The 14,816-nt window shown below is 37.0% G+C and overlaps 1 pseudogene; it reads right to left on the bottom strand.

Annotated features, from left to right (window-relative positions):
* Window positions 1–2,527: 2,527 nt before the first annotated feature.
* On the bottom strand, window positions 2,528–6,504 carry LOC135713913 (uncharacterized; annotated as a pseudogene).
* Window positions 6,505–14,816: the final 8,312 nt, after the last annotated feature.

The following is a 14,816-nucleotide window of genomic DNA, read 5'->3' as shown; positions in this document are numbered from 1 at the left end:
TGGAAGAGCATCTAGAACACTGAGTTGAGGGCTGTCTTAAAGTCCCAGTAGGGACGTAACAAAGCAAGAAAAGAAGCTTGCTTAGCTTTAAGGTAAACGAACTTAAAAACCACAAACGGCTCTGAGAACTGAACGATCAACGAATGTCTGCTGATCGATTTGTTTTGTAGGTCAGAACCTGGCAGCAAAATGTTTCATTTGTTCAACGCAAACCGGTCCCAGAATGCTGCAAGAAAAGGTAAACCATAAAAATAATAAAACAAAAATCGATGTGCGAAAAGAAACCTGAAGGAATAAAAATCTGGATATGGAGGCAATGTTAACAAAAATGACATACATTTGATGAAACGCTGGGCGTGCCGATGGAGCTATATGCATTAGCCTAATTGGTGGGCACATCCGAGAACCGTTACTTTGTGATTAAACTACGCACAGGGAATCGAAGTCGATTGTGTCGTTTCTTGAGCATGGTTGTTTCATCTAGTTGAGCATTCGCTTTTTTGAACAGCTAATGAATAATTTGTTTGAGAAACCGCATAAGTAACAGGTTTATAAAAAACGATTGGAACCGCTTAGATTTATACACATCTTCTAGGAATATCAAAAAGCTTAATGAGCTATACCACTTCAAATTAAAGTCCAAAATATTGATTTGTTTAGGAAACACATAAGACCCAGTTTCGATTTATTGTTGTTTTCCAGCATTTGCATCGATTGAACATATGCGGTTTCTCAAACAAATGATTCAGTTGTGAATAAGGGTGATTTTGAAAAACATTAATAACTTGTCATTCAAAAGAAATAGCAATTTGAATGCTTGAGCATAAATATGCACCATCAAAATTGCTTGAAGTGCCTTGAATAAATTATATGTGTGAAACCAATGTGAAAAATAAGTTAATTAAAAATACGATCCACCCCAACACGTAAACCATAAGAGATAGAAATTGTTTTTTTTTTCAGCAATGGTGGTTCAAATTAATTGTCCTACAACTTTGTCCAACATTGCGCTGTTTTGCCTCAAATACTGAAATAGTTGATACTTTGAACTCACTAACTAAGGTTGCAAAAGCTTATTGCGTCTAAAAAATCATTTCGGAATTATTGAATAATTAGATATGTTATCCGAGATGTTATCTTGTATTTGCAAATTACAAGAAGAGGCTATAAAGTATGTGTTTGACTCAAAAAATCTGTCAATTTTGGTTTCAGAGAGTCACAATCAGCGGTTTTTATCATATTCACTCGCTTACTTGATCATAAAATTGCTCGTTGTGATTTTCTGAAAGCGACGAAGCTGCAGCAACTGGCGATATTCGACTACTTTGCTGAAATTCTTAAAACAATTTTTGACTGAGTTTAAACTAACTTCCAGAAAAAAAAACTTCCGGAGAAACTTGGAAGAAAGATATCTTCCAACATTTTCCGGAAGTTTCTGTTTTTTTTTTTTTTTTTTCCTTTGGTTTGTTTTTTCCGTCGATCTAGTTTTCCGTGCTGAGCACCAATGCTACCGACGTGCCAGGAAGGCAGCTCCCACACCTGGACCCTACCTATCGACCCATCAACTCATGAACCTGGGACCAACGGCTTTACTTCCCATCCGAATGAAGGCGTGATCAGAAATGTTATGCCTCAGAACATCCCGGCGGCGCCGACTGGGATTGAACCCAGGCCTGCTGGGGTGAGAGGTAATCACGCTTACCACTACACCACCGGCGCCGTTGGAAGTTTCTGTCTGCACACTTAGATTTTTTTTTCCGAGATGAGCAGCACCGAGCAGCTCGGCATTTTATTTTGCTGGATCTCAGTGAAAAACTTGTCGATAATCAATCATACTTTTTTAATGGTATGAATAAATTTGGCCAGCCTTTAAGCAAAGACATCATACCGAGAAGACTGGCAACTTTGCCAGAATCCAAGCGACAGATACAATAGCGCTACCCTTGAGTGAAGGTGGAAGCAACGCATAGAAAAATGAGCAAATACACAAACCTTTCTTCTGAGGATGTAATCTTTGCTATCAAATTCGTTCGAAGCATTTACCTTTGAGCGGCAGATGAGGCGATTGTACCTGTCTCATAGCGTTCGTGTGAGAAAATGGAAGAGTTGCCAGTCTTCTTGATTTGTTGTCTTTGCTTTAAGATACACATGTTTTATCGCTTTACAATTTAATTTAAGGATAACATTTTGAGCTTTAGCGGCGCCGGTGGTGTAGTGGTAAGTGTGATTACCTCTCACCCTAGCAAACCTGGCTTCAATCCAAGTCGGCAGCATCGGGATGTTCTGAGGCATAATATCTCTGATCACGCGTTGGTTATCGATTAACCCTGCTATCCGAGCGTGGTTACTTCTGACAGAGAAGAAGTTAAATTTTGACAACCTTGGCTAAGTTCTTCTCGAAAACCGGTCTATCGACAGCACAGGGATTTTCGAACATAGAAAATAACTTTCGAAATCTATCTTTTAACCACGAGTTAAAGTTAACTCGGCAAATGGTTCATAGCTTTAGAAAACCAAATTCATAACTTCAAATTCTTACCATAAGTCCATTGTAGGCCAGCAAATGGGGAAATATTCTCAAAATTGATTTGCAGACATCATTTTTCTGCTTGAGCAACCATTGATGCAAAACCGTGAAATGCACCATTTTTCTGATATTTCGCGAATATTTTGTGGTGACGGTGTTAGTGCTTCTGTGTACGACGCGGTTTCGTGGATACCATTAGGCAATTAGCGTTGACGGCGAATCTGTAGCTCTTTACTCCAATGGTAAAATCCATAAGCAAACGTCAGACTGTGCGTGAAACATGGCGGACTTCGATCTATCCTTTCACTCCACTGAAAATCCCAGTAATAAATTGTCAATATTTGCTAGAAGACACGATTTTTCGACGGTGCCGTCAACGCCAATTGACAAATCCAAGTTTCAATCGACCACCGTGACGCTGCAATCGTAGCGGTGATAAGTCCGAAATAATGTGTCAAACTGAATACATTTTTGAAATTTCATCCAAAAAACTATTATTTTCTATTTATTCTAGCGAGTTTCTGTGGAAGTCAAAACATGATCCGAGCAAAAAAGTAGTACTCGTAATAATAGTATATAATGCTGAATTTTATCGTGCTTTGTTTCGAAAATATCTTCCAAATAAACAAACATCATCCAAATCACCCGATTCGCCAACCGACTAAATCTATTGCCACTTGTAATTAATTTTAGTTGGTGTATTAATCAGCATATTAAATCGTTTTTCGTTTGATGATACACCGAGCAATCGGCCTATTTTATAGTTTTTCGTCGATGGATTTAGTCGGCCAACTTCGTCTTCTGTTTAATCGGCAGATGATTTCAAACCTTAACATGTTTTCTGTAATTTATAAGTCTTATAGTAGCTTTTTTATTTAGGGACAATGCATTACAAAGTAGTTTTATGCATTTTGTACAAGATTAATCCATTCTAAATAGAAATTTGCATGAAATTACATTGAAATTAATCAATTTTGAAAACAATCTATGAAATTATCAAGGGCTGTCACAAACTTATCACCGTCGGTTAGTGCTTATTCCTGCCACCTGGCGCGCAGGAGTTTAAGTTGGATTTCTCAATACAACGGAATCATTCTTTGGAACCGTCGTTCCTTCGAGGGGAAATCCTTACGCATTATTTCGTAATGGGCACCTTTTCCTCGTCCCTCGTTGCGCCAGAAGAAGTATGACTGAAAAAAAAATATATGCGATTTTAAGACAATTTATTTTTGTTTTGTTTTGTTAAATTACCTCTTAGGAGCATCTGCATTCACTCTTGTTTTTTTTTCCTGTGGAAAAGCTTCAACGATTTCTACTGCTAATTCTTGTTTTTCATGCCACGATGGATATCTCTGTAAAAGAAAAAAAATCAAGCAATAAAACGATGAATTTCTCGCCTGACATTTTTAAAACGGCCTGTAAACGTTTGTAAACAATCTTTTGTAGGCCCTTTACTCGCCACCCGAAGTACACCCACGCAAACCAACATCATCGGGAAAGGGAGAATTTGCGGGTGGCGAGTAAAGGGCCTACAAAAGTCGGTTTACACAAGTTTATAGGCCGTTTTCAAATGTTACGCCTGATTTTCTTACCAAAGCCTAACTTTTTTTACTTCCCGAATCATGCGTTCAAAATAGAAATTTGTGAGAATTCAGTTCACATATCACATATCTTAACATATCTTTGTTATCGGGTATGGTACCAGCGTTAAGGAGCTTAAGAGCCCGCTGGAATCTCGGTTCCCTTGCCAAAACCTATTGAACTGTCTGCAATACATACTTAAATAATATTGCTATTAGAAATCATAATGCAAAAATAACTGTTATCTGTATATGGAACAAAATAGGATAAATATTTAATTGAAGTAATCATTACCTTTTCATGCAGTAGGTGAGTTGCCTCCGGAGGAGTCTCAATGGTTTCACGTTCCGAAATTAATTGAGCGATGACGCTGAGGATCATCTTTCTTGGGCCTATCTCAGGAATGCCTAATTCTGCCAGGTCATTTGCATCCAAATGGATCAACGGCTCATCAGTGATAAGATTTGCTGTGAATAAATAGAACGTTTTGATATTTAATTTGTACCGAAGGTTTGAAAATTATGAGTTAGTTGAAAATTGAGAAAAAGGCGAGGAAAAAGTACGGCAATTAATCCCGATAACATACGGATAAATTTGGGAATTTGAGACATTATTGAATATTTCTTTATTAAAGTGAGCTATTTAGTTTAGTTACTGTGGGGTAAGTGAAAAGTACTTGGGGCAAGTGAAGTTATTCTAAAGCTACCCGAATAAAAAATTACCATACAACAACAATAGAACCTTTTTTGATAACATAGAAAGTATTGTGATGACAATATATGATCATTTGACCAATACCAGTTTTCCATTTCGTGCATTTCCACATACATTTGACACACTTCGAAAATCCCTCAATTTTTGCGTTGTTGTTCGGCCGATTTTTGAGTTCGTAAAAACTGATTCCTGTTTATCAGAATCAAAACAAACTCTGTTAGCCCATCTGAAGAATCGCAATTCATGTAACGCACAATCTGATCGTATCCCGCATTCCATTGGGGGTTTCTGCTGGTTTAATACGGAATAAACGTCCTTTTGCACGTTTTCTACGGTTCTGTGGGTAAAACTGTCGCCTCACCGGATTTCACATCTCGTCTAGAAATGCAACACGATCTACAGAAAAGGTTGGCTGAAGGTCCAAGAAGCCCATAAATCTCGTGGATATCGAAAGTATCATCCAAAATATTTACAAGAACGGTGCGTAATGTCCAGTTTTCTGACGTTATTCTTGTAACTATTCCCTGTGGTGACTCAAGTGCAAGAAGATCTTTAAGCGTGTCTTTAAGGGGAAGCTCACCGGCCCAAAAATAAAAACATATTTTCGGTACGTTTTTATTTTTCTAAAAATATTGAGAAAAATTATCAAAAATCCAAGAAAATCAGTTTCTTCCTTAGATTTTTGTCAAAAATTACATGCAAAAATTTTTTTTTCTATCCATCATGAAAAAAAATTGGACTCTAAGAAAAACCGAAAAGTTGATGTTTTGTGGTTTTTTGAGTCCAACTTTATGCCATAATGACTTATAAAACATGTTTTTGCACGTGAATTTTCTTTAAAAAATTAGAAAAAATGTGATTTTTTTAGATTTTTGATACTTTTTTTCAATATTTTTAGAAAAATCAAAACGTAATTTTTTTTTGGAGCGGTCTGCTTCCCCTTAAGTACTGTTGCATAGCCGTATTTCTTTAGTACACTCGATTTGTCCATCAATGCCAAGTAAATCCTATCCATTGATAAATTTGCTCGTGAGTCAAAATTTTGAACCTTGAAATAAAAAATATGTTAACTTGTTTTTCCCTTTACAAGATCCAAGTGGGTTCACATATTCGACGCCGTCGACGTGTAAAGAAAGTCTCAATGCATAAGGATGACTTTGCAGGAAGGGATGTTGAAAAAATTGCTTGCTGTCTTTGGAGGATTACATCGGGGATAAACAAAGAACTTATCAAATTATGAAGAGCTTTGAGTGGGTTGGTTTATTTCCTTTAAATTCCGTTATAATTGCTTATCTTTTGACAGATACGCGTATTTCGTCTACTACTTGTAGACTTCATCAGTGCCAAGTACTCAACACCACTTGGCACTGATGAAGTCTGCAAGTAGTAGACGAAATACGCGTATCTGTCAAAAGATAAGCAATTATAACGGAATTTAAAGGAAATAAACCAACCCACTCAAAGCTCTTCATTAAGGGATTCCGTTAAGAGGTTCGACAAATTTAAAGGATTTATCAAATTAGTTTTCGTTATTCAAGAACCGCTTCACTTGTGACATAGCGTGTCGTTGACTCAAGAATTAAAATTTGAAAATGTACATATTACTGATAAATAAAATAGTAAAGCTTACCTGTTAACTTTTGGTAGCTTCCTTCGTCGATCCTTTTCTTTAGATGCTCCATTTTTATTGTTTCCATCAATTCACGCAATTGTAACACCTTCAAAACTTTTAAACTTTTAATGCTGTGAACCATTTGCCGAGTTAAATTTATCTCGTGGTTAAAAGTGACATTTCGAAAGTTATTTACTTTTCTATGTTCGAAAATCCCCGTGCTGTCGATCGACCGGTTTTTGAGCCAAGGTTGTCAAAATTTAACTTCCTGTCTGTCAGAAATAACCATGCTCGGATAGCAGGGTTATAGCAACCGATGGAAACTAAGGCTGTGAACCATTTGCCGAGTTAAATTTAACTCGTGGTTAAAAGTGACATTTCGAAAGTTATTTTCTATGTTCGAAAATCCCCGTGCTGTCGATCGACCGGTTTTCGAGCCACGGTTGTCAAAATTTACTTCTTGTCTGTCAGAAATAACCATGCTCGGATAGCAGGGTTAATCGATAACTTTTCATCTGTCAAATTTTAACCAAAAGTTAAAATAATCCACCAAATGGTTCAGAGCCTAAAGATTTTAAATTAGGTTCTTTAATTTTGAAAAATATATCGGTTTTTATATATCATCTGAAAAAGCTCCGTTTTCTGAGCACAGCGATATTTTTTTCGAACCCACACACTTTCATCTCGATTTTTAAATCAAGATTTAAAGCAAAATAATAACTTCACTGTTTGACACAAAACTGACAAACTGACAGCTCGCTCCCATACAAAGTGACACCGAGGGGCGCTGATAAGGTGATTTTTGCAAATGTAATCGTTCTTATTTAAAATAGTTCCAGTGTACCAAAATTGATGAAATTTTGGGTTTGGATTCCATTTTTAATGCAGATTACGAATATGCATTTACCTCAATACCCTTAAAGAACCCAATTGGCGCACTACTTGACTAGCCTATTGGTCCCAAGCAAATCGATTAACGTACCTAATTCTAGTCGAAATTCTAGTTCTACACTATGTTTGTTTTGATTCGCTATGAAAGTTTGACAGATTAAATTAGGGGTTAGTGGATTTTCCTATGTTTCGAGGGGTGAATCGATTAGCTTGGGACCGAAGATAGTACCAGAGCTGAGCCAAAAAGTTGAGCACGTTTCTTCGGGACCTTCTAGTCTTAAACGCTGTACAGACTGGAGAGTTATAACATGTTATAACGGTTGTCAAATAATTGCAACACAGAAACCACCATCAAGATAGCACTATAACATGTTATAACTTTGTAGTCTGAACGTACTATTAGAGTTACCTCTATGGTTATAGTACGTTCAGACTATAGAGTTATAACATGTTATAGCGCTGAGTACTGCGAACTAACTCAAAATGCTTGTCATCTGGGAGCCAAGTCGAACTGTCAAACGGGAGCCAAACATTCAAAAGAGCTCAGAAGTCATGTGGATAATTACTGTTTGAACCACAAGTAAAGGTATTGCCACCTACTGGAAACAAATTAATAATTATATGAAACTTAGTAGGCGGATAATGTAAATCATAGAACGTGATGCTCAAACAAGTGTTTTCATTTGACTGAAAACAAATTAATAATTATATGAATCTTAGTAGGCGGATAATGTAAATCATCGAACGTGATGCTCGAACAAGTGTTTTCATTTGATATTTATAATAATGCCAAAACTGGGTTACGAACGAGGTTACGAATTGCTGATACAAGAATTTAATCAAACTTTATAAGAGTCATGTGACCTTTGTGGGCAGGTGCACTCCCAACACCATGTATACGTTATTTGTGGAGCAGAGAAGGAGGAGCCAAGAGTTCATTTGACAGCATGTATATACGATTTCGTGAGCTGTTTCAGCAAAACAATTTAAAGCTTCGAACCATTTTCAAGATGTTTTCTTGCTCACTTGAAAAATTAAATCGACAGAATTCGCAATACCCAGTTATAGCGCTATCTTGATGGTGGTTTCTGTGTTGCAATTATTTGACAACCGTTATAACATGTTATAACTCTCCAGTCTGGACAGCGTTTTAATCGATAACTTTTCATCTGTCAAATCAAGCTGAACATGCGCTGAACATAGCTGAATTAGGTACTACACGGTTGCTGAATTAGGTACTACCCTAATTTGGGTAGAATCCACCCAGATCGGACAAAACTGAACCTACCAAAAATGGGTAAACTATGTTCGGATTGACAAGTTGACAAATGGACAACATCGACATGAATCTGATCGACTTTGTTCATTTGTCAACTTGTAACTCAGAACATAGTTTACCCTTTTTTGGGTAGGTTCAGTTTTGACCGATCTGGGTGGATTCTACCAAATTTGGGTAGTTTTAAAATAGCGTGTAAGTAACATTAGGTCGTATGAATAAAAGCGTTTACTTTACTTTTCCCGTAAGAAAAGCACGGGAAAGTAAAGTAAACTCTTTTTATTCATACGGCCCATTGACAGATTCTCTTCGTCGACTTTCGAGCTTTGCACCGAAATACCAACAGTCGACAAAAAGGAAGTCGGTATACGGTAAGAAAAAAGACCCAACGGCCAGTTCACTTTTACCTATTTTTGACTAGTATGTCTCCTTTTCTCCTTCTAATGTTGTCAAAAACGGAGGAGCAAAACCACCCAACAGGGGTAGTAAAATGTGGGAACCCAACGTTGAGTATAATCGAAGACAACATATCAAGAAGACTGGCAACTTTGCCTGAATCTGAGCGACAAGCACAGTAGCGCTGTGCTCGAGCGAAGGGGGAAGCAACGCATAGAAAAATGAGCAAATCAAGCTGAACATTTCATTAGGTCCTAAGTAACATTGACAGATTCTCTTCGTCGGCTTTCTCTTTGTATTCCCACGGCCGAGGTTTTAACCTTATGTATTATGGTTTTTTGGAAGTGAACCTTACAAATAATGGGTTGTTAAGAACCATTACCAATACAAATTCTTGTTTTCTCCATAGTACCACTGACAAACCGACATGACACTTAATTCTGACTTATGCCCGAAAATCGTAAATGGCCGATATGAATGTGCAGTGATCCGAACTGTCAGAACCATAGAATTTTTTGATCTAGATAAAAACAATTTGCGAGGGGCACGCAATACTAAGAACCGGTGCGTTGAAGTTAAAAGGCAATCAAAAGTAATTAAAGTAATTAATGCGTTTTGAAGTAGTACTGACGGTAATTAAAATTATCTATCCGTAATTAATGTAATTAAAAGTATTGAAAATGTAATTAATGTACTTTAATTACAAAATTTCAACTGTAATTAATGGAGTTAAAAAGTAGTTAATGTTCTACATTGTGTAATTAATGTAATTAAAGCAGTAGTTAATGGAATTAATTTAATTACAGCCGTTGCCTGCGTTGGAGTTAAAGGTTGTTGCGTGTCCCTAGACAATTTGTCCAGAATAGATCAGACACGAATCAATTCATAACTTTTGCGTGCGGGTTCATGGCTTACCTAAATATTTCCCGCGAACACGGAGCCAGTAGGGTGCTTTGGTCAGAAATTTTATTGTGTTTTGCTATTGTCATTCATGTCGGTTTGTCGGTGATCGAACTATATTAGAACCTTTTAACTTATGGTTTGAGAACTTTAATGGTAATGGTTATAGTAGTCAGTTAGGTCCATGAATGGTTTTGTAACATCGATCAACTTTATGTGGAATATATCGCGAATTGGTTGCCCGTAAATTACTGATTACAAATTCACGATAGATTTCACGTAAAGATGACCGATAACACAAAACCATCCATGGACCTTACTGACTGCCATAACCATTATCATTAAAGTTCTCAAACCATAAGTTTAAAGGTTCTAATATAGTTCTCTTTCCGAAAATGTATGGAGAAAACAAGAATTTGGAATGGTAACGGTCCACTTCCAAAAAATCAAAATACATAAAGTTAAAACTTTATCAGTGCGTGTAAAGTTCCATTGACTTCTCGACGCAAGATCTCACCAATACAACCTAGCTAGTGTAGCCGTTTAAAATCGATTTGTTTATTATTTTCAACCACGAAATCAGCCGTCAAAGTGTTTGTTGACAGCGGTTTGTTTTTTTTTTTTTTTTTTCAACCAGTAAAACGTAAAGAGCCTGAATTTATAAAGAGACGACATCTTATCCATTTGACAGGTCTTCTGCTCGATTGTTATGACTTTGACAGACAAATGACTGTTCCATTTTTGACATGTCGCCTCTTTTTAAATTTAGGCTCTTTAGTAAAACCATAGAGGTAACTCTAAGACTATAATAATAACGTGCTCAACTTTTTGGCTCAGCTCTGGTACTCTCTTCGGTCCCAAGCTAATCGATTCACCCCTCGAAACATAGGAAAAACCAATAACCCCTCATTTTATCTGTCAAAATTTCATAGCGAATCAAAACAAACATTGCGTAGTACTAGAATTTCGACTAGAATAGGGTACGTTAATCGTTTGCTTGGGACCAATAGGCTAGTCAAGTAGTGAGCCAATTTAAAATCGTTAGTTTCGTATTGATTGTTGGTAAAACGCTTGTATTCGTGAAAGGAGGGGTTATAAACAATTTATAACCATTATCGGTAAGGTCAAGTGATGGTTCACGTCAGGGTTACTTCCACTCACTTCGCTATAAAAAATGCTTCCCGAAACTATGGAACCACCGGATGCTACAATAATACTGTGTTCTTGCCAGACACAAGAAGAGGTTGCATAGCATGTATTTGACACATAAAACCTGTCAATCTCGCCTTTAGTGCGTCACAATCAGCGAATTCACGACTCGTGAGCGTTCACTCAGAGTGAGCGCTCACGAATCATAAAATCGCCGCCGAAGCAATAATGACAGGTCTCATGTGTCAAACACCTAGTTTTCAACCTCTTTCTGCAACTCACAAGTACCAATCATCACTACAACGTCCAACGACCTCACAATTCCGAAAAACATTTTTTTTAGCAAGTGAGTGGAAGCAACCCTGGTTCACGTTTATGTAGGTTTCATTGTTTATAGTTTTCATTTACTTGTGGAATTGCACAAATACACGGCGAATGAGTACGACCCAAATTTGAGTTCAGTTCACTCATAATCGCCAAAAGTGCAGGAACTCAGCGATGAGTAAATTTGTCTCATGGTTTCCTGTGGAAAACCTAAAAAATCTGCCTGAAAATGAGGAAATTGACGAAAATTTTATTCAGTCTCGGAGTAGTACCAATAGACAATCTTTACTTTTCTCAAATTCGGGAATTTTTCCCTGGAAAATCCTGGAAAAACCTGGGAAAACATGAGGCAAATTTACTCATCGCTGAGTTCCTGCACTTTATGTGATGACCAAGCTCAAATTTGGGTCGTTCTCATTCGCCGTGTACGGAACTTTCTTCTCGCTTTCTACACGGAGATGAAAAACTACCCAAAATTAAGTACTTTTCCCTCAATTCCGGGGTTCAGCCCAATAACCCAAATTTGAGTAAATCGCATATAGTAGTTTCCATTTAACACCAGCAAAAAAAATTACCTACTCTTAAGTATATTCTACCCAAAATTAAGTTTAATTCACGTAAATTTGAGAATATGCATTTTACTCAAAAGTAGCTTATTGGGCTGAACTATATCGTTGGGTCGAATCTCTTGTTCCTTTTTTGACAACAATAACGAGTGCAAGTGAGAGGCTGAAGTCAATATTAAGTAAAAAGAACTCAAATTTTGGGTAGTATTTTTTCTCCGTGTACCCTTTCTACCCAACACGGTAACCAGCGTAAACACATTAATGTGCAAAATTTCACACATTTTGTCATTTCACAAAGGGGTCTACTCATTAAATGTGTAAACTGCGTTTACACATTTATGTATAAACCCAGCAAACGTCTATAGAAGTGTATTTTTTTACACATTTTTCAAGAACGATTTTTACAGCAAAATATGTAAAAAGTAATCATTTCTAGATCTTAAATATAATGGGTGCGCATGGTTTTGACGTAGAACTACGTCTTTGTCGACTATACTGGGGTGCAAATCAAAAAATATGTGTGGTGAAGGAGTGTTAGGTTTTGAACGCTTGTAACTTTGTCATTTATAGATGAAATTAAAATCCAAATACGCCAATCGATAGGATATTACATTACGAACCTGTTGAAATAAATATTTTTCCAATTTTTCTGTAATCAAACTATTGAAAATGTACAAATGATAATTTTATCACTGATTTCATGAAATAAGCCTTTTTCCCAAACCCAGTCATCATAAACGAATACCACTTGGTTGCACATCATTCTTCTTTAACCTGAAAAGATATAAATAAGTGCTGCTCTCATGCCTCTGCTCATTACCACTTCGGACGGCGTGGCACTACGTCCTGCATCAAGCAGGACTAGGTCAGCGGCTAAAGGTGGATCACGGCGTGTCCACCACAATGAGGAATGAGACTTGAAAAAACGTGCATTTATAACCCCCTCCCGCTTAACAACGCCCTCCCCCTCCCCCTTAATAATAACCCGATAAAGACATGGACTTTGACGATCATTTTTTTTTTCGGGAAATAAATTTTAAGCAAACCCTAATAATGTATGAACAATTAATTTTTTACATGCAGAGCCAACATCTTCAAAATAAAATATTGCTTAATAGGAGACATTCACTCGATGAATTACCAACAACTGACTGTAAAACATATCTGGTACCTCTATATATGCAATTATATTAAGATCCAAAGTCTATCCTTTTTTACATATTCTGCACAAAAGAAACTTTCTGCTCCGCCCCTTTCATAAAAAAACTGCGGGAAATCCTATCAGGTTCTGAACCTGAAAAGATATAAAACAGCGCTGCTGTCATGCGTTTGCTCATTGTCGCTTCAGACGGCGTGGCACTTGGTCCTGCAGTAAGCAGGACCAAATCAGCGGCTAAAGGTGGATCACTGCGTGACCACAATGAAATTAGTGATGTAAACCCCCTCCCCCTTCACAACACTCCCCCCCTCAACAACCTCTCCTAGCCCCCCCCCCCCCCCACTCATCAACAACAGCTTCTAACCCCCTCCCCCCACTCATCAACAAACTTTCCTACCCCCCCACTCATCAACAACCTCTCCTAAACACACCCCTCAAATCCCACACATGAGTTGTTGCAACGTGATCAACAAATCAATATCTATGTGTCGGCCACATACTTAATATATGTACATATTAAAACCATGCGTGACCACACATACTATTCATTAGCGTATAAATTTCATGTGTACTTCTGAGTGGATTCTGTTTATGTGTGGTCGAATGAAAATCATGTGGAATTTCACATGGATATTTGTCAAGAAAAATGTGTAAATTGTTTTCAGTCAACCATAACCGAAACATTGAAATACTTGAAAATTTTAAGATAAAGTATAATAGTCAAAAATGCATGAAAAACATCAATTTTGTGTGGTTCTACGTCATACTGCGGTCGTGTCTAGGACACAACCCTTTAATTTTTTTCAACTTCGGATTTTTTTATTTATGTCAATGATAAAATAAAGATTGCTCGAATACAATCATATTTTATTTAAAAAAAAGGAAGCCATCAAAAAATCAGTACCGGCGCCGGTGGTGTAGTGATAAGCAGGCCTGATTTCAATCCCAGTCGGCACCGCTGGGATGTTCTGAGGCATAACATCTCTGATCACGCCGAGAATCAAGCCTTCCTTCGGAAGGGAAGTAAAGCCATTGGTCCCCGGTTCATGAGTTGATGGATCGATACACGGATATAAATCTCCTTATACCTTTTGGCAAATTTCTATTGCTGATTATTCATAAAATGTATAAGTCAACTGATAAGCTAACGCCTTGCAAAAAGTTAATGAAGATCATGTATCAAATGAAATGTATAAGCGGTCACACATACCTTTTATGCATTTTTATAGGACCTATTTGGTTTGTCTAATGGAATGTATAAGGCTGATGTTTTGGCAAAAATGTATAAGTGAAACACATGAATAAAATAATTGATTTTCATTTCGTGTAGGTAGGATCCAGAACAAAAAACAAAAATCAGTATGAAGCAAGCGAGACACCGGACATAGATTATGATTTTTTTTTATAAAACTTAACTATGAAAATAGTATAAATCACATCCTCTAGTATGTCCATCGTTGCGCTGTCCAGCTTGGACCGTAGTTCCTCCATTTTCCTGTTGTACTTTGCTGAAATATATACAAATGGCGTGCGTAAACAAGGCAGGATCCAGCAAAGTTTGAAGTTTTTTTTACCCATGAATGAGTATAAAATAACACATTTTTTGACTGGTACTACATAATTAAAATGTGTATTTTTTTACACATTTTAAGATCTACAAATTTACACATTTTTTGACAGCTGCATATAAATATAAAAAATGTGTATTATTTTACTCATTT

The sequence above is a fragment of the Ochlerotatus camptorhynchus genome, unplaced genomic scaffold (assembly GCF_037179485.1).
Source record: "Ochlerotatus camptorhynchus isolate MF236.1 unplaced genomic scaffold, CSIRO-AGI_Acam_v1.1 ptg000592l, whole genome shotgun sequence".
NCBI lineage: Eukaryota > Metazoa > Arthropoda > Insecta > Diptera > Culicidae > Ochlerotatus > Ochlerotatus camptorhynchus.
The sequence above is the reverse complement of the archived record's forward strand: the minus strand, read 5'-3'. Positions and strand labels throughout refer to the sequence as shown.